This window comes from Nerophis ophidion, linkage group LG05, assembly GCF_033978795.1.
Source record: "Nerophis ophidion isolate RoL-2023_Sa linkage group LG05, RoL_Noph_v1.0, whole genome shotgun sequence".
NCBI classification, from domain to species: domain Eukaryota; kingdom Metazoa; phylum Chordata; class Actinopteri; order Syngnathiformes; family Syngnathidae; genus Nerophis; species Nerophis ophidion.
The window spans coordinates 8,207,434-8,230,493 of record NC_084615.1 but is presented as its reverse complement, the minus strand read 5'-3'; the positions used below and the strand labels follow the sequence as shown (position 1 = coordinate 8,230,493).

The window sequence follows — 23,060 nt, the reverse complement described above, 5'->3', positions numbered from 1 at the left end:
AAATAAATAAATGATAAATGGGTTGTACTTGTATAGCGCTTTTCTACCTTCAAGGTACTCAAAGCGCTTTGACACTACTTCCACATTCACCCATTCACACACACATTCACACACTGTTGGAGGGAGCTGCCGTGCAAGGCGCCAACCAGCACCCATCAGGAGCAAGGGTGAAGTGTCTTGCTCAAGGACACAACGGACGTGACGAGGTTGGTACCAGGTGGGATTTGAACCAGGGACCCTCGGTTTGCGCACTGCCACTCTTCCACTGCACCACCCAAAAGTTTTTCAACGTGTTTAAGTCGGGCTCCACATTAATCAATTCATGGTAAACTAACTGAGTGGCACATATTTATTAAGTTAGTTTAAATGTGTTTATTTTTTACGAGTACTTTCTTTTACGGTATATGAGATTGGTATTAATTCTTGTAATCAGCCTGGCCTAAGACTTTGACAAGGTTTGGAGCAGTTAAACTCTAAGACTCCCTTTTTAGACCAGTTGATCTGCCGTTTGTTTTCTTTTTCTCCTATGTCCCACTCTCCCTTGTGGAGGGGGTCCGGTCCGATCCGGTGGCCATGTAAATAATTCAATGTACATACTATGATGATTAACTTGTGTGATGACTGTATTATGTTGATAGTATATATTTGTACCATGAATTGATTAACGTGGACCCCGACTTAAACAAGTTGAAAAGCTTATTCGGGTGTTACCATTTAGTGGTCAATTGTACGGAATATGTACTGAACTGTGCAATCTACTAATAAAAGCATCAATCAATCAATCAATCAATGTACTGCTTGTCTGTGTATCGAATGGGGACATCTCTGCGCTGCTGATCCGCCTCCGCTTGGGATGGTTTCCTGCTGGCTCCGCTGTGAACGGGACTCTCGCTGCTGTGTTGGATCCGCTTTGGACTGGACTCTCGCGACTGTGTTGGATCCACTATGGATTGAACTTTCACAGTATCATGTTAGACCCGCTCGACATCCATTGCTTTCCTCCTCTCCAAGGTTCTCATAGTCATCATTGTCACCGACGTCCCACTGGGTGTGAGTTTTCCTTGCCCTTATGTGGGCCTACCGAGGATGTGGTAGTGGTTTGTGTAGCCCTTTGAGACACTAGTGATTTAGGGCTATATAAGTAAACATTGATTGATTGAAGTAGGTTAAATATGCTGAATGAAGACGATTAAAATTGAAGTTAAAGTCCTCCCATAAGTACACAAGGCTGGTATTTTCTTGGATCTTGGTAAAGTCATTTACAAAAGGTAAATATGGTAGGATATAGCTACTAAGAGTTAGCAGCTAGTCCCTTCCTTTGCTGTTAATGAGATCAGTATTCATTTTCGTAATCAGCCTGACCTAAGCCTTGGTCCTCTGACAAGGTTTGGACCAGTTAAACTGCTAGACTTTTGACAAGAACAAGAAAGTTTGATCACATTACACCTGTGCTGGCTCACCTGCACTGGCTTCCTGTGCACTTAAGATGTGACTTTAAGGTTTTACTACTTACGTATAAAATACTACACGGTCTAGCTCCATCCTATCTTGCCGATTGTATTGTACCATATGTCCCGGCAAGAAATCTGCGTTCAAAAGACTCCGGCTTATTAGTGATTCCTAGAGCCCCAAAAAAGTCTGCGGGCTATAGAGCGTTTTCCGTTCGGGCTCCAGTACTCTGGAATGCCCTCCCGGTAACAGTTCGAGATGCTACCTCAGTAGAAGCATTTAAGTCTCACCTTAAAACTCATCTGTATACTCTAGCCTTTAAATAGACCTCCTTTTTAGACCAGTTGATCTGCCGCTTCTTTTCTTTCTCCTATGTCCCCCCCTCCCTTGTGGAGGGGATTCGGTCCGATGACCATGGATGAAGTACTGGCTGTCCAGAGTCAAGACCCAGGATGGGCCGCTCGTCGGGACCCAGGATGGACCGCTCGCCTGTATCGATTGGGGACATCTCTACACTGTTGATCCGCCTCCGCTTGAGATGGTCTCCTGTGGACGGGACTCTCGCTGCTGTCTTGGATCCGCTTTGAACTGAACTCCCGCGGCTGTGTTGGAGCCACTATGGATTGAACTTTCACAGTATCATGTTAGACCCGCTCGACATCCATTGCTTTCGGTCCCCTAGAGGGGGAGGGTTGCCCACATCTGAGGTCCTCTCCAAGGTTTCTCATAGTCAGCATTGTCACTGGCGTCCCACTGGATGTGAATTCTCCCTGCCCACTGGGTGTGAGTTTTCCTTGCCCTTTTGTGGGTTCTTCCGAGGATGTTGTAGTCGTAATGATTTGTGCAGTCCTTTGAGACATTTGTGATTTGGGGCTATATAAATAAACATTGATTGATTGATTGAAATATACTGAATGAAGACGATTAAAATTAAAAGTACTGTAAATAGGGCTGTCCCAATCCAATATTGTTATCGAATTTCCGTCCGATGCAAAAAAACTAGTATCGAATGGTATCGGCTTGCATCTTAAATGTTTATTAAAAGTTGACAGCCAGTTAAAGTCCTCCAATAAGCACACAAGTTTGGTATTTTCTTGTATTTTGATGTAGTCATTTGCAAAAGGTATATACGGTAGGCTGTAGCTACTAAGAGTTAGCAGTTAGTGTACACCACAGCTAAACACACAACAATAGAGGTCGCTAATCGAACGATATCACAGTCTAAAACACCACATTTATCAATATAAACAAGTATCGAATAATGATACTTGCATATTACGTACTGACACAAAGTCTCCTAGATGACTATCAGAAAGTATGCAACAACAAACACGTCCGCATCATTGAGGGGCGGCATGAAAACCTGAGGGTTGCAGGTTCGCTTCCCATTTATTGACATCCAAATTGCTGCCGTTGTGCCCTTGGGCAGGACACTTCACCCTTTTCCCCCGGTGCCACTCACTCTGGTGAATGAATGATGAATGAATGATTGGTGGTGGTCGGAGGGGCCGTAGGAGCAAACTGGCAGCCACGCTTCCGTCAGTCTAGCTTTGTCTAACATTACACAATAAAAAGTAATAAAATAACAAAATGACGTGGTATGATTTGTGCTGATATAGTACGGCAATAATATCGTTATCAGCAAATACTCAGGGCTCCAATATTGGTATTGTATCGGAAGTGAACAAGTCGATTAGGGACAGCACTAAGTGTAAGATTAACACTAATACTGCACCAGCGCCACTTAAGCACTTTGTCCAGTTTACATAAGTTTTATTTTATTTATTTTTTTCTTTCCAAGATGGCGCTGCTGTAGTGGCTGCTGTAGGCAGGAGCTCTGTGCTCTTGTGTCATCCTTTTGTGTTTCCCTCTTGTTTTCATGTGTTATTATATTTTTTTGCCTTTTGGTCCGGGACCCTTTGGGACTGTGTGACAAGGGATGTCACTTTCGTGACCTCTGTGGTGCTTTTTTTTGTGGACTTCTGGATCTGCCTCCCGGGAGCCTTTTGGCCATGGAGACCAGCTGCTGGGTCTCTGCCACACCGGAGTCGCTTTGGAGGGACTGGAGGAGATGCGGATGAGGGGGACAGGGCTGCGGAGCTGGCACTGAGCGCTGGGACGGAGAGGCTTCGCGGTGTCTTGGCTGGGTGAGCAGGTGTCGGACACCTCAGTCTCCTTGGATGGACGTATCATCGCTCATCCATGCGGACTGGACACTGGCCGAGAGTGGAGTCGGCTGTTTTGGTTGCTTTGTTGGGTCTGCTCCTGTCTCTGGCCATCCTCCCTCCACCCCAGCGGACGATGGCGTGGAACACCGCAGAGGCCACCACAGTGGATATGTTTCTTTTACTTTTTGTTCATAGCTGTATGTAGAAGTGTCTGGTTGTATCTGCTGCTTTAATGTCTTTGATGTCCTATGTGTTCTTTGATGTTTGATGTTTCCCTCTTACATGATGTGTACTATGGCTATGAGTTGTTGTTTTTTTCCCTTGGCCTCAGTCTGCACCCCCTCTCCAGGGCCCGGGCTAAGACCGATTTTTTTATTTTATTTTAATCTTCTATTTTTTTCTCCCCCCCCTTGTTTACCTGTATCTCATCTTTTTTTTGTAAGGGGCGCCGGAAGCCGGCAGACCCGTCAGCGATCCTGTTCTGTCTCCCTTTAATGTTTGTCTGATCTTGAATGGGATTGTGCTGAAAATTGTAATTTTCCTGAAGGAACTCTCCTGACGGAATAAATAAAGTACTATCTAATCTAACTAGAAACACACGAGCCTGCGCCAGGGGGCCGTTTAGCGTACCCAGATGTACACAATATTTTTTTGCACAATCAGCCTTTTCATAAAAAACCCATAAAGAAATGGAACATAACAGATTAATCGTCATTCACAATCGGCTTTGCTCACACGGTCAATTAGGTGGACACTATGTTTGACACATCAACTTAATGTGTGTTATATTTATCCATTAGAGCATTTTTGTTGTAAATTGTGAGGTGTGTCTGTTAAAATCATGGTTGTTTTTACAAATGATGACAGATGTGAACAAGAGCATTTATCGTCTTTGTGTGATGATGTACATTAGGTATTGTTGTATTGTATATTAAGGGCTTCACAGTGGCAGAAGGGTTAGTGCGTCTGCCTCACAATACGAAGGTCCTGTCGTCCTGGGTTCAAACCTAGGCTCAGGATCTTTCTGTGTGGAGTTTGCATGTTCTCCCCGTGAATGCATGGGTTCCTCCCACTTCCAAAGACATGCACCTGGGGATAGGTTGATTGGCAACACTAAATGGGCCCTAGTTTGTGAATGTGAGTGTGAATGTTGTCTGTCTATCTGTGTCGGCGACTTGTCCAGGGTGTACTCCGCCTTCCGCCCGATTGTAGCTGAGATAGGCGCCAGCGCCCCCCGTGACTCCAAAAAGGGAATAAGCGGTAGAAAATGGATGGATGTATATTATGCGTCCAAGAAAGGGCATTTTAGGACTTTTTAAAATTTGATTACATGTATGATTTTATTGTCACAATTTTATTGCGTGGTCTTTGTACCCCTTTTGATTTAGGGAGCCAGAGACTGCAGATGGAAATGAGCTATGTAGCTATAATCTGGTACAGAACAAATCTGTTTTTGATCTTAATGTTTCCGTCTATTGTCCCTTCAAATAAAGACTAAACTAATTAACAAGATTAATGATTCAGTGTTAATCTTTAATCCGGCCCTTCTGTAATAAAAACGTTGGCGCCCAAGGTTGAAAAGCAGTTTTGCAGCAAGTCCTTAAAAACTGAAGAGAACTCCTGTCAAAGCTATTTTTTCATAACCAAATTTCCCCTGCAGATACAAAATCAAACTAATATGTGAACGAAGAAGTTTGGCCCCTGAGGTTATTAGCTTTCTGGAAATGTGGTCCCCCTAAACAATTTAGTTTGATATCCTCACTGTATAGACCGCACTACTTGGTTGGTCCGGACTCAACCTTGATGTCTAGAGAAGACCAATAGGCAACTCAGAGAGACTTCTACTCAAACATCCCATTGAGATCACAGTTTAAACTTTGAAAGATCTAGACCTTTGAAACATCGTCCAATGGACTGTTCAGTTTGTTTTAGACGATAATTCAGCAGTTTATTTAGCTTTCTCAGATCTGGTCTGGTCAGACTAAATCTGACCAAGCGTAGTCTATGAACATCAACTGGTGAAGCCTGCATGAATGAGAGGAGAAACGTCAAACTGAACTGGACTGTTCAGTTGGTCTTAGAAGTCATTCTGCCAGTTCATTCTCTAGTACTTAGTCTTGTCAGTGGGACTAGACTAGATCTAACCAATCTAAGTCTATGAACATGAACTGGTGAAGCCTGCATGAATGAGAGGAGAAACGTCAAACTGAACTGGACTGTTCAGTTGGTCTTCGAAGTCATTTTGCCAGTTCATTCTCTAGTACTTAGTCTTGTCAGTGGGACTAGACTAGATCTAACCAATCAAAGTCTATGAACATGAACTGGTGAAGCCGGCATGAATGAGGGAAGAAACATCAAACTGAACTGGACTGTTCAGTTGGTCTTAGAAGTCTTTTTGCGAGTTCATTCTCAGGTACTTAGTCTTGTCAGTGGTACTAGACTTGATCCAACCAATCTAAGTCTATGAACATGAACTGACAAAACAACTTAATCAGTTCACGCTCAATGACTTAGCTCAGTACGGGCGCTCCATCTAGTGGTACGCCATAGAATCGGTTTATAAGTTGATTAGTGTTTCACTTTCCTATATTCAAACACATTGTTACTGTTCAAACTGTGTGTAATGTTACTGTGGCTGACAATACCAAACAATAGTCTTGTTTTCAATGCATACTTGGGCCTACTACACTACTGTATTTTAATGTTAGTCATTATGGATGGTACTTGGAGAGTCCAGTCCTTTCTGAGGTGGTACTTGGTTAAAATAGACTACTGAGAAACTACTCAGTTTTGAATGACTTAAAGTATATATTAGAGCATAGTTTTGACTCACAGTTTCAACGTTCAGGTATGTTTCTAGTATATCCTATGTGTCAAGGCCCGAGGCCCAGATCCGGTCCGCGACTGAATTATCTACGGCCCCCGGGATATTTGATTAGTACAAGAACTAGAAATGTCCGATAATGGCCTTTTTGCCGATATTCCGATATTGTCCAACTCTTAATTACCAATTTCGATATCAACCGATACGGATATATACAGTCGTGGAATTACCACATTATTATGCCTGATTTTGTTGTGATGCCCCGCTGAATGCATTAAACAATGCAAGGTTTTCCAAAATAAATCAACTCAAATTACGGGAAAAATAAAAGCCAACATGGCACTGCCATATTTATTATTGAAGTCACAAAGTGCATAATTTTTTTTAACGTGCCTCAAAACAGCAGCTTGGAATTTGGGACATGCTCTCCCTGAGAGAGCATGAGGAGGTTTGAGGTGTGTTGGGGGTGTATGTTGTAGCGTCCCGGAAGAGTTAGTGCTGCAAGGGTTTCTGGGTATTTGTTCTGTTGTGTTTATGTTGTGTCACGGTGCGGATGTTCTCCCAAAATGTGTTTGTCATTCTCGTTTGGTGTGGGTTCACAGTGTGGCGCATATTTGTAACAGTGTTAATATATTACATCTATATTGTGTTCTGGAAAAAGGTTGTCATAAACCTTACTTAATTCGTTAAAAGAAAACTAGAGATGTCCGATAATATTGGTCTGCCGATATTATTGGCCAGTAAATGCTTTAAAATGTAATATCGTAAATTATCGGTATCGGTTTCAAAAAGTAAAATGTATGACTTTTTAAAATGCAGCTGTATGGAGTGGTACACGGACGTAGGGGAAAGTACAGAGCAATTGTGTCCCCCAGTCATACTTGCCAACCCCTCCCGATTTTCCTAGAGAGACTCCCGATTTTCAGTGCCCCTCCCAAAAATCTCCCGGGGCAACCATTCTCCTGAATTTCTCCCGATTTATTTATCCCGACAATATTGGGGGTGTGCTTTTGCGTACCGGCCCAATCACATAATATCTATGGCTTTTCACACACACATGAGTCAATGCAAGGCATACTTGGTCAACAGCCATACAGGTCACACTGAGGGTGGCCGTATAAACAACTTTAACACTGTTACAAATAAGCGCCACACTGTGAACCCACACCACACAAGAATGACAAACACATTTCGGGAGAACATCCGCACTGTAACACAACATAAACACAACAGAACAAATACCTTGCAGCACTAACTTTTTCAGGACACTACAATATACACCCCTGCTACACTAAATGGTCCCGAGTGTGTGAATGTGAGTGTGAATGCTGTCTATTTGTATTGGCCCTGTGATGAGGTGGCGACTTGTCCAGGGTGTTGGCCGCCTTCTGCCCGAATGCAGCTGAGATAGGCTCCAGCAACCCCGCGACCCCGAACGGGACAAGCGGTAAAAAATGGACAGAAGGATGTTTGTCTGGCCAAAGTAACACAACAAAAACAATCTGAAGTTGTCTTTATGTTTTTTAGTTTTAATGCCATGATTTTAATAGTCCGGCCCGCGTGTGCACAGACTTTCCTCCATGCGGCACCTGAGTCAAAATGAGTTTGACACCGAACCCTAGGTTGGATGTTGGATGTGCAAAAAGTTTACCTTTACAGTTTCCTATTGGTGACGTGGCAGTACATGACACAATAAATCCGAAGGATCCGGACTTTAGTCTTCCTTGTTAAAGATTAGAGATGTCCGATAATATCGGATTGCCGGTATTATTGGCCGATAAATGCTTTAAAATGTAATATCGGAAATTTATCGTTATCGCTTTCAAAAAGTAAAATGTGTGACTTTTTAAAACGCCGCTGTGTACACGGACGTAGGTTGAAGTACAGAGCGACAATAAACCTTAAAGGCACTGCCTAATCACATATCTACGGCTTTTCACACACACACAAGTGAATGCAAGGCATACTTGGTCAACAGCCATACAGGTCACACTGAGGGTGGCTGTATAAACAACTTTAACACTGTTACAAATATGCGCCACACTGTGAACCCACACCAAACTACAATGGCAAATACATTTCGGGAGAACATCTGCACCGTAACACAACAGAACAAATACCCAGAACACCTTGCGGCACTAACTCTGCCGGGACGCTACAATATACAACAACGCCCCCGCCCACCTCAAACCTCCTCATGCTCTCTCAGGGAGAGAATGTCCCAAATTCCAAGCTGCTGTTTTGAGGCACGTTAAACAAATAATGCACTTTGTGACTTCAATAATAAATATGGCAGTGCCATTTTGGCATTTTTTTTCCCCATAACTTGAGTTGATTTATTTTGGAAAACCTTGTTACATTGTTTAATGCATCGCAACAAAATTAGGCATCATAATGTGTTCATTCAGTATCGGTTCATATGAGAATCGGTAATTAAGAGTTGGACAATATCGCAATATCTAATGTCGGCAAACAAGCCATTATCGGACATCTCTAGTAAGAACTTCATTATATTAGAAATGGCAACAGCAGAGAATGAATGGCACATAACAAGAAGGTAGAGAAAAAGGAGCTTATTCACTACGGCATCAGCATGGACTACAGTGGCGGAATTGTGCAAATTTTCAGGACTTATGCAGATCTCAAGCACACATCAGCAGGTACCAGAAGGCAAGGAAAGTTGGTTTTGCATAATATTGTGAAACAAAACGCCAGATAATGTCTGCTAATAGGTGTCATTTTGTGATCCACACCATAGTAATACTTGTATCTCTGGCTTCAGTAGCCGTAATGGGCCGACAATCCATCAAGCGGTGCGGCTTCAAAGTCGTACTAAAAACATTTTGACATATTTGAGTGCTGTGTGTAATGTTCTATTCTCTCAATGGAACATATAAAATTTTGGTGTTGTTTACTGCCGTCATATTGCAGTTTACGTGTATCTCTTATGTGTTACTGCCATCTACTGGTCACACTTATCATTACACAATGTAGCAAATAATATTGCTTTGAGGATGGTGCTCACAACCAGAATGATTCCGTACATTAGGCGCACCGGGTTATGAGGCGCACTGTCCATTTTTGAGAAAATGAAAGGATTTTAAGTGCGCCTTATGGTCCGAAACATACGGTACAAACTTTTACCTAAGCGCGTCCGTCTTAGCTGCAAAAATAATAAATAAATACCGTATTTCCTTGAATATATAGTATGCGCCTGCCTACAATTACTGCCGGGTCAAACTTGTTTCGCAAAATAATTACAGCCGGCTCAGAATTAACGCCGGGTCAAACTCGTTTTGCAAAATATTATTTTTATTAGCGCATGTCTAGAATTTCCGCCGGGTCAAACTCGTCACGTCACGAGTGACACTTCACCTGTCATCATTTTCGCATAAAGGGAAGAAGATTAAGAGCTATTCAGTAGGATTTAAGGTCCAAGCTATTGAATATGCTAAAAAAAACAGTAAGCAGCTATGTTTTATTAATATACCGTAGCTGCGTGTGTCAAATATGAGTCATTAAATGACTCCCGCCTCCTGGTGGTAGAGGGCGCTAGTGATGCTTCTTGCGACTACTCGGCTGCAGAAGAAGTGACAACAAGCAGCGATCGTTTATTATTTCCTCTCGCTTGCACTTGTAACATGGAGGATTACATATCTAAAATAAAACAGTTTTCTAAACTGGACTTTCAATCATAGCAAAAGTTAATACAGGAAGACCTCCATCGAGACAGAGAGACTTTTAAAACCGAAAAAAGATAAGGAAGACTTCTATAAACAAGTCATCGATGCTTTTGATCAGAAGGAGCTGCGCATGGAGTCTTGTTCACGAGTGAGGGAAGAGTGGATCGTGAGATCGACAGGCGGATCGGTGCGGCGTCTTCAGTAATGCGGACACTGTATCGATCCGTTGTGGTGAAGAAGGAGCTGAGCCGGAAGGCAAAGCTCTCAATTTACCGGTCGATCCATGTTCCCATCCTCACCTATGGTCATGAGTTTTGCCATCCGGGAGGAACTCAAAGTAGAGCCGCTGCTCCTCCACATCGAGAGGAGCCAGATGAGGTGGTTCGGGCATCTGGTCAGGATGCCACCCGAACGCCTCCCTAGGGAGGTGTTTAGGGCACGTCCAACCGGTAGGAGGCCACGGGGAAGACCCAGGACACGTTGGGAAGACTATGTCTCCCGGCTGGCCCGGGAACGCCTCGGGATCCCCCGGGAAGGGCTAGACGAAGTGGCTGGGGAGAGGGAAGTCTGGGTTTCCCTGCTTAGGCTGTTGCCCCCGCGACCCAACCTCGGATAAGCGGAAGAAGATGGATAGATGGATGGAGCTGCACATGGACTTCATTTATAAGTAAAGGTAAGACCATATATATATATTTTTTTATTAATTTTGTTTTTCATGATGGTATCCTTACATCACACTCAAATTTATAAGCGCAGGCCTAAATTTACCGCATGCCTTTGGTGAGAGCCGGAGTGAGAAGAGGTTTTAAATTAATTAGCGCCCCGGCGGCAATTCAAGGAAATACGGTAATGCAATTTGTGACTTCAATAATAAATATGGCTTTTTTTTTTTTTTCCATAACTTGAGTTGATTTATTGTGGAAAACCCTCGTTACATTGTTTAATGCATCCAGCGGGGCATCACAACAAAATTAGGGGTCATAATGTGTCTACGGCTGTATATATCAGTATCGGTTGGTATCGGTAATTATGAGTTGGACAATATCGGATATGGGCAAAAAAGCCATTGTCGGACATCTCTATTAACCTTCGTCTTGTGTTAGTTGTGTTTTAGTTTTTAAATGCATAAAAACACCACATACATTTATTTTTTTGCATCAAAGCTTTTTGACTTTGTCAGGAACCTCTTTATCAACAAAATAAAACATTTTAATTTTTTTCACAAAATTATAAAATGCTCTGGTAGAAATTATGCCCTTGGTGTTGTTAGGGCCGGTTTCGACCCAGTTATAAAAATAAGATGATAAAGCAATGATAACTGAACACACTGACAGCCAGCTCCTCTCCCAATCATGTGAGCTTTAGTGGATTCTCATTTTACCTTGTTATCCTGTACAAAAACAAACAAAAGACGGACACTAAAAGTGTCACTTTTTGCCACTCTGATTTTGTTTTTTTATTAGTTTTGGAACTAGTAATCTATTTCTCTTGATTTCATTTGCTTGATTGGTTGTTGTTTGTTTGATGTTGGATTTCTGTTGCTGAAAAATATACTTTTTAGCCTTTTTCTTGAAGTAAATATATATGGGTCGAAATTGACCCGTAACACCATAGATGTTACTATAGTTAAAATTCTTAAAATGAAAAAATAAATAAAAAACATTTATTTAAGAGATGTGTTCTAATACCCCTTAGTAATAGTTAGGTAACACAACAACCATTTTTTTATGTATATGATCCTCTTGAGGTTCGTTTTGCCATTTTTAAAAATTGAAATCGAGGGGTATACTGACAAAAAAAGGCCCAATGGCCCAAACCAAAAATATTAAAACCAATATTTTCAAGGATAAGGAAGCCTAACGAGGTAACCAAGAGATGAGAAACAAATTGGATGATAGATCATTGTTTTTAGTGTATTTTACAGCTGATTTAAGACATGGGTCAAAACCGACCCGTTAACATAAGAGATGGTAACAGAAAGCTAACACAAGAGGAAGGTTAAAGATGCATCGCCTTCCAGTCACGGACGGCTGAGAAAGGACAGACGTAGAGTGTACACCTACTTCTGACAGCCGCATACTTCGCCGTGTTGACCCTTGAGTCATTCTAATAGATGCAGACATCCTTGGCAAGGAGGTGTTGGCCCCTTTTTACATTTTTGCCTGCGCAGCCAGAAAAACCTGAGCATTGTGAGGACTCTCAGCTGTTAAAACACCGCCGAGGACGCTGCAGGAAAAGTGCCTCGGCGCTGGATTCCCCCGCTCCCGCAAAAACCACAGACACTCCGTGTTATGCCAGCCGTGGAGCGGAGGCGCGGAGAAAGGAGTCGCCCGAGGGGGTAGTGCATGGGGGGAGGGATGAGAAAAGGGAGAGAATAGGTGTGGAAGAGGCCAGAAGGCGGCGGAGCGAGGTGGCCGCCTGCCAAAACAAGCCAGGTCCTCTGACATCATAAACCCGCGCCCCCCCCCCCATCCTCGACTGGAAGGCTGCGGTCGGACAGAACGAAGCGACCGGCGTGGAGCGGCGGTCGGAGCGGTATCGGCAGGAACAGGCCTGACTGCGGAATCAGTCGTCGGAGAAAGCCTCAAAGCGGATCTGCGGCTTTTTGAGAGAGCAGCAACAGGTTGTTACTGCGGTTCGGGCTTTTTCGCCGATAAAATGGGCTAAAACTGCATTTTTCGGAGGGCGGCGAGGGGCGGGAGGAAGTAAATCCATAAGTGTCTGTGGTGGAGCGAGGAGGAAATGAACGGCTCGATGATTGGCTTTGGTCGACCTTAACTAAAAGCAGCAGACTAAACAGTGGGTTCTTGCTCCTCCTCCGATACTGCCAGGGGCGCCGTCATTCATCAGTTATTAATTCTTAACGTTTTATCTCAGCGAGCATCTGCGGGGAGAAGAAAAAAACAAAAAAACGGGCGAGTCCGGGAGACAGATAGGCGGTTTAGAAGTTAGGCGACGGTGGCGGCGCATAGGTTGAGGAATGAGAAGCATCTGGAGATCCGACGCCAGCGATGAAAGCTAAAGCGAGTACGCATCCTCCGTCTTCTTAGTCACGTTATATCAGGGGGGCCGGAGACTTGAGAGTTCCTGGTTCGAGTCTAGTCAGTGCCGTTGCGTCCTTGGACAAGACTAGATTGATTGATTGAGACTTTTATTACGAAGCCACGCTGTTGTAACACTTGTCTTGCTGAAATAAGCAGGGGCGTCCATGATAACGTTGCTTGGATGACAACATATGTTGCTCCAAAACCTGTATGGACCTTTCAGCATTAATGGTGCCTTCACAGATGTGTAAGTTGAAGTGAAGTGAATTATATTTATATAGCGCTTTTCTCTAGTGACTCAGAGCGCTTTGCATAGTGAAACCCAATATCTAAGTTACATGTAAACCAGTGTGTGTGGCACTGGGAGCACGTGGGTAAAGTGTCTTGCCCAAGGACACAACGGCAGTGACTAGGATGGCGGAAGCGGGAATCGAACCTGCAACCCTCAAGTTGCTGGCACGGCCACTCTACCAAACGAGCTATACTGCCTTGGGCACCAATACACCCCCATACCATCACAGATGCTGGCTTTTGAACTTTGCGCCTATAACAATCCGAATGGTTATTTTCCTCTTTGTTCCGGAGGACACCACGTCCTCTGTTTCCAAATATAATTTAAAATGTGGACTCGTCAGACCACAGAACACCTTTCCAATTTGCATCAGTCCATCTTAGCGATATAGCTCGGTTGGTAGAGTGGCCGTGCCAGCAACTTGAGGGTTGCAGGTTCGATCCCTGCTTCTGCCGTCCTAGTTCCTGCCGTTGTGTCCTTGGGCAAGACACTTTACCCACCTGCTCTCAGTGCCACCCACACTGGTTTAAATGTAACTTAGATATTGGGGTTCACTATGTAAAGCGCTTTGAGTCACTAGAGAAAAAGCGCTATTTAAATAAAATTCACTTCACTTAGGTGAGCTCGGGCCCAGCCAAGCCGGCGGCGTTTGAGGATGTTGTTGATAAATGGGTTTGGCTTTGCAAAGCAGAGTTTTAACTTGCACTTACAGATGTAGCGACCATTTGTAGTTACTGACAGTGGTTTTATGAAGTGTTCCTGAGCCCATGTGGTGATATCCTATACACACTGATGTCCGTTTTTGATGCAGTACTACCTGAGGGATCAAAAGTCCGTAATATCTTCGCTTACGTGCAGTGATTTCTCCAGATTCTCTGAACCTTTTGATGATTTTACGGACCGTAGATGGTAAAATCCCTAAATTCCTTGCAATAGCTCGTTGAGAAATGTTGTTCTAAAACTGTTCGACAATTTGCTTACAAATTGGTGACCCTCACCCCATCCTTGTTTGTGAAGTACTTAACATTTCATGGAAGCTGCTTTTATACCCAATTCTGGCACCCACCTGTTCCTAATTAGCCTGCACACCTGTGGGATGTTCCATATAAGTGTTTGATGAGCATTCCTCAACTTTATCAGTATTTATTGCCACCTTTCCCAACTTCTTTGTCACGTGTTGCTGGCATCAAATTCTTAAGTTAATGATTATTTGGCAAAAAAAAAAAAAAAAATGTTTATCAGTTTGAACATCAAATATGTTGTCTTTGTAGCATATTCAACTGAATATGGGTTGAAAATCCATCCATCCATTTTCTACCGCTTATTCCCTTTCGGGGTCACGGGGGGCGCTGGCGCCTATCTCAGCTACAATCGGTTGAAAATGATTTGCAAATCATTTTATTCTGTTTATATTTACATCTAACACAATTTCCTAACTCATATGGAAACGGGACTTGTACACACTTAAATATTCACACTTATTTTACACACTTATATACAGTATGTGCATATAACATGTGCACTTTATTGGTGCACTTAACACACTTAACATGTGCGTTTAACTCTTAGAATGTCAACCTTAGATTGAAAAGCCAGAATTTTCTAGTTGTGGAACATTTTAACTATTTTTGATATGTTTTATATTGTCGAATATTTTCATAAATATTGTTATAAATATAAATATTCTTCCGCTCCCTGAACGTTTGCGCAGGTCTCTCTCGCCCCGTTGGCAACCCCTAACCAATTAGGACACATCTGAAGGTCTCTCAAATATCACGAAGAGTAAGAATGATTCTTAGACTTAAGAAAGTTGATAAATAACTTTTATGCTTAAGTTTGAGAGTAGGACAACATTTTGCACATTTTCAGGACTTAAGTGTAAAATGGCACTCTAAGACGCTTGATAAATACGGCCCCTGAGCGATTTATGTGTGAAATTATTAACACATTACCCTAAAATATCAAATCGTAATATTCTATCTCATCCCCATGTCTAGCATTAAAAGATTACAGTTGGTACAAAATGCGGCTGCTAGACTTTTGACAAGAACAAGAAAGTTTGATCACATTACGCCTATACTGTATATACCTTTATATACATATATACATACATATATACCTATACTGTATATACCTTTATATACATATATACATACATATATACCTATACTGTATATACCTTTATATACATATATACATACATATATACCTATACTGTATATACCTTTATATACATATATACATACATATATACCTATACTGGCTCACCTGAACTGGCTTCCTGTGCACTTAAGATGTGACTTTAAGGTTCTACTACTTACGTATAAAATACTACACGGTCTAGCTCCATCCTATCTTGCCGATTGTATTGTACCATATGTCCCGGCAAGAAATCTGCCTTCAAAAGACTCCGGCTTATTAGTGATTCCTAAAGCCCAAAAAAAGTCTGCGGGCTATAGAGCGTTTTCCGTTCGGGCTCCCGGTAACAGTTCGAGATGCCACCTCAGTAGAAGCATTTAAGTCTCACCTTAAAACTCATCTGTATACTCTAGCCTTTAAATAGACTCCCTTTTTAGACCAGTTGATCTGCCGTTTCTTTTCTTTTTCTCCTATGTCCCACTCTCCCTTGTGGAGGGGGTCCGGTCCGATCCGGTGGCCATGTACTGCTTGCCTGTGTATCGGCTGGGGACATCTCTGCGCTGCTGATCCGCATCCGCTTGGGATGGTTTCCTGCTGGCTCCGCTGTGAACGGGACTCTCGCTGCTGTGTTGGATCCGCTTTGGGACTGGACTCTCGCGACTGTGTTGGATCCATTATGGATTGAACTTTCACAGTATCATGTTAGACCCGCTCGACATCCATTGCTTTCGTCCTCTCCAAGGTTCTCATAGTCATCATTGTCACCGATGTCCCACTGGGTGTGAGTTTTCCTTGCCCTTATGTGGGCCTACCGAGGATGTCGTGGTGGTTTGTGCAGCCCTTTGAGACACTAGTGATTTAGGGCTATATAAGTAAACATCGATTGATTGATTGATTCGCGGAAGAGACGAAGAAAATGTCAGGAATCGTCACACAAACGTCAACCAGTAAGAATTTGGCGGGGGCGGGTCATGGCAGAAGTGCATTGTGGGTAATGGGATGCTAACTGCTGTTGTTCTCTATTCTTTTTTTATTTGAATGCATGAATGAATGAAATAAATTTATTTCGGTCATATAATCAATCAAATCAATCAACCATTTTGTGTGATCAGTTTTACAGTACATGTTATATGTATACAATTATGCACATTTACACTCGAACGAAAAGAAAAAATAATGACCAAAAAAGGAATAGGCTGAAGCCGAAGCTTATATTTGCCTATCCTATACCTTCACTGGAGATTAGATTGCCTGGAACATCAACGTTAAATTTTTTTTTTAAATCAATGGGATGAAAGTAATTGTTACCATATTTTATCATTTTCAATTATTTCACCTTTCAATGTTTTCTTAAACCTTACCAAAGAAGTGCATGTCTTCAGCTCATCACTGAGCTTCTTCCACCATTTAACTCCTAAAACTGTAATACATTTGTATTTTATATTTGTTCTCGCTTTACCCATTTCAAAAATCGATACCCACCCGTAAATTATAGTTTTCTCCTCTTAAATGAAATAGCCTGAGAATACAAGCTGGAAGGCTGTTGTTTTTTACTCGAAACATAATTTCCATTGTTTTTAAAAACGCAATGTCTGAAAATTTTCGCCCATTTCAACTCATAAATAATGGATTGGTATGTTCATAGTAGCAGGCTTTGTGTATTATTCTAATGACCCTTTTTTGAAGTTTTATTACTATGTTTGTTTTATAAACATTTCCCCAAATTTCAACACAATACTTTAAATATGGACAAATAAAAGAATAATACAACATATGCAAGCATTTCTTATCCATTTTGTCCACTAAAGACGCCGAGATCATTATCCATGCGTTTGTTACGTCTCGTCTCGATTACTGTAACGTATTATTTTCGGGTCTCCCCATGTCTAGCATTAAAAGATTACAGTTGGTACAAAATGCGGCTGCTAGACTTTTGACAAGAACAAGAAAGTTTGATCATATTACGCCTGTACTGTATATACCTTTATATACATATATACATACATATATACCTGTACTAGCTCACCGGCACTGGCTTCCTGTGCACTTAAGATGTGACTTTAAGGTTTTACTACTTACGTATAAAATACTACACGGTCTAGCTCCATCCTATCTTGCCGATTGTATTGTACCATATGTCCCGGCAAGAAATCTGCGTTCAAAAGACTCCGGCTTATTAGTGATTCGTAGAGCCCAAAAAAAGTCTGCGGGCTATAGAGCGTTTTCCGTTCGGGCTCCAGTACTCTGGAATGCCCTCCCGGTAACAGTTCGAGATGCTACCTCAGTAGAAGCATTTAAGTCTCACCTTAAAACTCATCTGTATACTCTAGCCTTTAAATAGACCTCCTTTTTAGACCAGTTGATCTGCCGCTTCTTTTCTTTCTCCTATGTCCCCCCCTCCCTTGTGGAGGAGGTCCGGTCCGATGACCATGGATGAAGTACTGGCTTTCCTGAGTCGAGACCCAGGATGGACCGCTCGTCGGGACCCAGGATAGACTGTCGCCTGTATCGGTTGGGGACATCTCTACGCTGCTGATCCGCTTGAGATGGTTTCCTTTGGACGGGACTCTCGCTGCTGTCTTGGATCCGCTTGAACTGAACTCTCGCGGCTGTGTTGGAGCCACTATGGATTGAACTTTCACAGTATCATGTTAGACCCGCTCGACATCCATTGCTTTCGGTCCCCTAGAGGGGTGGGGGGTTGCCCACATCTGAGGTCCTCTCCAAGGTTTCTCATAGTCAGCATTGTCACTGGCGTCCCACTGGATGTGAATTCTCCCTGCCCACTGGGTGTGAGTTTTCCTTGCCCTTTTGTGGGTTCTTCCGAGGATGTTGTAGTCGTAATGATTTGTGCAGTCCTTTGAGACATTTGTGATTTGGGGCTATATAAATAAACATTGATTGATTGATTGATTGATTATTCTTTATAAAGAATAGCAATAGATTTGGATATTTTTCCCTTTATATGTTCAATATGCGGTTTCCAACACAGCTTACGATCAATTATTATTCCCAAGAATTTTGTTTCATATACTCTATCAATTTCCACTTGATTTAATTTTAATTTTGCTTCACAATTTGTCCTTGCACCACTAAACAACATAAATGTAGTTTTCTTATCATTTAATGCTAACTTATTAATATTTAAAATTGCCCTTCAAATGTCTATTCTTGGTGTTGGATTTTATCAAATAAATTTCCTCCAAAAATGCGACTTATACTCCAGTGCGACTTATATATGTTTTTTTTCCTTCTTTCTTATGCATTTTCGGCCGGTGCGACTTATACTTTGGAGCGACTTATACTCCGAAAAATACGGTATTCCGTACAGTTGACCACTAAATGGTAACACCCGAATAAGTTTTTCAACTTGTTTAAGTCGGAGTCCACGTTAATCAATTCATGGTAATGAACACATGAACACGGGCATGCACTCGATTTAGTGCTCTTGTATGGTTTGTGTGTTTTTAATTTGGACATTTGCGACGCCGTGTTTTCTGATCATACAGTATGCCGATCCTGTTTGATATTCCCACTCAATGTCCGGTTAAATTGTGCTCTCGCATGTTTAATTTGTCGTCTCCTGCTCTGTTCTCCATTTTTTCAACTCTTTATGATGATAATTCTGCAGCTTCGGTATGTCCGAATACTGAAGAGTTGGTTTCTGGGTTCAACTCTATTTGTTTACAAACACTGGACACGATCGCTCCTTTCAAGTACCGTCGCTCTAAAGCAGGAGTGCCCACACTTTTTCTGCAGGCGAGCTACTTTTCAATTGACCAACTCGAGGGGATCTACCACATTTATATATATCATTTATATTTATTTATTTATGAAAGAGACATTTTTGTAAACAAGTTAAATGTGTTTAATGATAATACAAGCATGTGTAACACATATAGATGTCTTTCTTTCACGAAGACAAGAATATAAGTTGGTGTATTACCTGATTCTGATGACTTGCATTGATTGGAATCAGACAGTAATGATGATAACGCGCACATTTTCAAATGGAGGAGAAAAAAAGTTGTCCTTTCTGTACAATACCACATGAAAGTGGTTGGTTTTTGGCATCTAATTCATCCAGCTTCCATACACTTTACAAGAAAAACATTGGCGGCAAATTCCGTAGCTTGCTTGATTGACATTCACGGCACCCGAGGGTCTTGTGAGATGACGCTGGCTGCTGCCAGTTCATTATTATGAAAAAATGACAGAGAGGAAGGCGAGAAACACTTTTTATTTCAACAGACTTTCACGCAGTCCCTTCCGTCAAAACTCTAAAGGCCGACTGCACATTTCCTATCTTCACAATAAAAGCCCTGCTTCATGTTGCCTGCGCTAACAAAATAAGAGTCTCGGAAAGCTTGTGCACGCCAGCTTTCTGACGGATTGCTTGTGCACGCCAGTTTTCCGAGACTCTGTATTTAGTTAGCGCAGGCAGCATGAAGCAGGGCTTTTATTGTGAAGATAGGAAATGTGCAGTCGGCCTTTAGAGTTTTGACGGAAGGTACGGCGCGAGAGTCTGTTGAAATAAAAAGTGTTTCTCGCCTTCCTCTCGGTCATATTTTCATAATAATGATCTTGCAGCAGCCAGCGTCATCTCACAAGACCCTCCGGTACCGTGAATGTCATTTAAGTGACGTCTTGGTGAAGATTGATGATCACTCATTTTTAGGTCTATTTTTTTTAAAAGCCTGGCTGGAGATCGACTGACACACCCCCCGCGGTCGACTGGTAGCTCGCGATCGACGTAATGGGCACCCCTGCTCTAAAGCCACGCCTCAGCCCTGGTCGAATGACATCACTCGTGCAGCCAGGCGTGAATGTAGGAGAGCAGAGAGAAGATGGAAAAAGGACAGGCTGCATGTGTCCTTTGCCATTTTTAAAGAAAGCCTGCTTTCCTTTCAGATGACTGAACAAGCAGATATGAATATATATCTATCTCAGATTATGTCTTCTAACTGTATCAACCCCCGAGTTCTGTTCAAAACTATTAACACTGTCATTGATGCTCCCAAATCGGTTGGTTTTGATGCTTCTTTTGAATTCTGTGAAAATTGTCTCCATTTTTTCACTGACAAAATTGCGTCAACTAGAGCCTGAGAGTATGGGGTATCGGACCGTCTTATTGTGGCGGTCCGCTCCCTGTACGATCAGTGCCAGAGCTTGGTCCGCATTGCCGGCGGTAAGTCAGACCCGTTTCCAGTGAGGGTTGGACTCCGCCAAGGCTGTCCTTTGTCACAGATTCTGTTCATAACTTTTATGGACAGAATTTCGAGGCGCAGTCAAGGCGTTTAGGGGATCCGGTTTGGTGGCCGCGGGATTAGGTCTCTTCTTTTTGCAGATGATGTGGTCCTGATGGCTTCATCTGACCGGGATCTTCAGCTCTCACTGGATCGGTTTGCAACCGAGTGTGAAGCGACCAGAATGAGAATCAGCACCTCCAACTCCGAGTCCATGGTTCTCGCCCGGAAAAGGGTGGAATGCCATCCCCGGGTTGGGGAGGAGACCCTGCCCCAAGTGGAGGAGTTCAAGTACCTAGGAGTCTTGTTCACGAGTGAGGGAAGAGTGGATCGTGAGATCGACAGGCGGATTGGTGCGGCGTCTTCAGTAATGCGGACGTTATATCGATCCGTTGTGGTGAAGAAGGAGCTGAGCCGGAAGGCAAAGCTCTCAATTTACCGGTCGATCTACGTTCCCATCCTCCCCTATGGTCATGAGCTTTGGGTCATGACCGAAAGGATAAGATCACGGGTACAAGCGGCCGAAATGAGTTTCCTCCGCCGTGTGGCGGGGCTCAGCCTTAGAGATAGGGTGAGAAGCTCTGCCATCCGGGAGGAACTCAAAGTAAAGCCGCTGCTCCTTCACATCGAGAGGAGCCAGATGAGGTGGTTCGGCCATCTGGTCAGGATGCCACCCGAACGCCTCCCTAGGGAGGTGTTTAGGGCACGTCCAACCGGTAGGAGACCACGGGGAAGACCCAGGACACGTTGGGAAGACTATGTCTCCCGGCTGGCCTTGGAACGCCTCGGGATCCCCCGGGAAGAGCTAGACGAAGTGGCTGGGGAGAGGGAAGTCTGGGTTTCCCTGCTTAGGCTGTTGCCCCCGCGACCCGACCTCGGATAAGCGGAAGATGATGGATGATGATGGATGGATGGTATTGCATTTCATTTTTATACCGATGATTGCCAGATCTATTTTCCCATGGCACAAAATAACACAGTTCAACGTCTCATTGACTGCCTACACGACATCAAAGCCTGGCTTTCAGCTAACTTCCCGAGTCTAAATGAAGACAAAACAGAAGTCATGTTGTTCGGTCCAAGTCGCTCTCCCTCCCCCAACGTTGACCTCGGCACTCTGACCCCGTATCTCAGCGACTGTGTCACAAACCTGGGGCTAAAGTTCCACTCAGATTTTAAAAATTCGAAAAACAAATCAGCAGCGTCGTTCAAAAAAGCTTTTATCATTTACGCCAAATAGCGAAAGTGAAACCGCTTCTGTCAGGACATGATCTCGAGAAATTAATTCGCGCCTTTATCTGGAATGGTTTAGACTACTGCAATGCCCTTTATGTAGGCATTAGCCAGGCCTGCAGCTGGTGCAGAACTCTGCTGCTCGTCTGCTAACACAGACCCGCAGACGTGAGCACATCACCCCGATATTAGCGTCCCTTCACTGGCTCCCTGTGCGTTATCCAATCAATTTTAAACTCCTATTTGCTTTTAAATGTCTAAACAACCTGGCGCCAACAAATATCTCTCCGACCTCCTTCAGCCGATCAGCTGCTACTGACGGTCCCTGACACAAGGCTGAAGCTTAGAGGTGACAGAGCTTTCGCCGCTGCTGCTCCCAGGCTCTAGAATGACCTACCTCTGAGTGTTAGACAAGCCTCCTCTCTTCCTGTTTTTAAATCTCTCTTAAAAACATACTTTAATTCCTTGGCTTTTAACACTGAGTGATATCCATCCTGCAATGGCGCCCCATCATACTGAACCTGTTTTTATGTTTTATTTATTTATTTTTTATCATGTTCTGTTTGTGTTGTTTGCTCGGTCCTCGTATTATCTTTTAACCTGCCCATTGTACAGCACTTTGTCTACCCCTGTGGTAAATTATAAATGTAGTTTTTAAATAAAGTTGATTTGATAAATCACGTAAATGTCGCTTGAATGTTTCTCAATATAAAGTCTTTAGAGCAGGGGCGTCAAACTCAGTTTAGACAGGGGGCCACGTGGAGAAAAATCTACTCCCCAAGTGGGCCCGACTGGTAAACATGACACGATAACTTAAAAATAAAGACAACTTCAGATTGTTTTCGTTGTTTAAAAACACAACAAGCACGTTCTGAAATTGTACAAATCGTGATGTTGTTTTAGAACAAACCTGGGCAAATTAAGGCCTGGGGGCCACATGCGGCCCGTTAAGCTTTTCAATCTGGCCCGCCGGACATTCCCA

General features: G+C 43.0%; 1 protein-coding gene across 4 annotated transcripts in view; it reads right to left on the bottom strand.

Annotated features, from left to right (window-relative positions):
- Nucleotides 1–23,060, bottom strand: part of fgf18a (fibroblast growth factor 18a) — a 59,783-nt gene that overhangs the window by 26,213 nt on the left and 10,510 nt on the right. Inside the window, exon 1 of one of the 4 annotated variants that reach the window (XM_061899884.1) lies at nucleotides 12,188–12,385. The exons of 2 other annotated variants lie outside the window; for them this stretch is intronic. The gene's annotated coding sequence lies outside the window, so the exon portion shown is untranslated. Of the gene's footprint in view, nucleotides 1–12,187; nucleotides 12,386–23,060 lie in introns of those variants that run through there. One more of the 4 variants, XM_061899883.1, reaches the window with a different exon arrangement.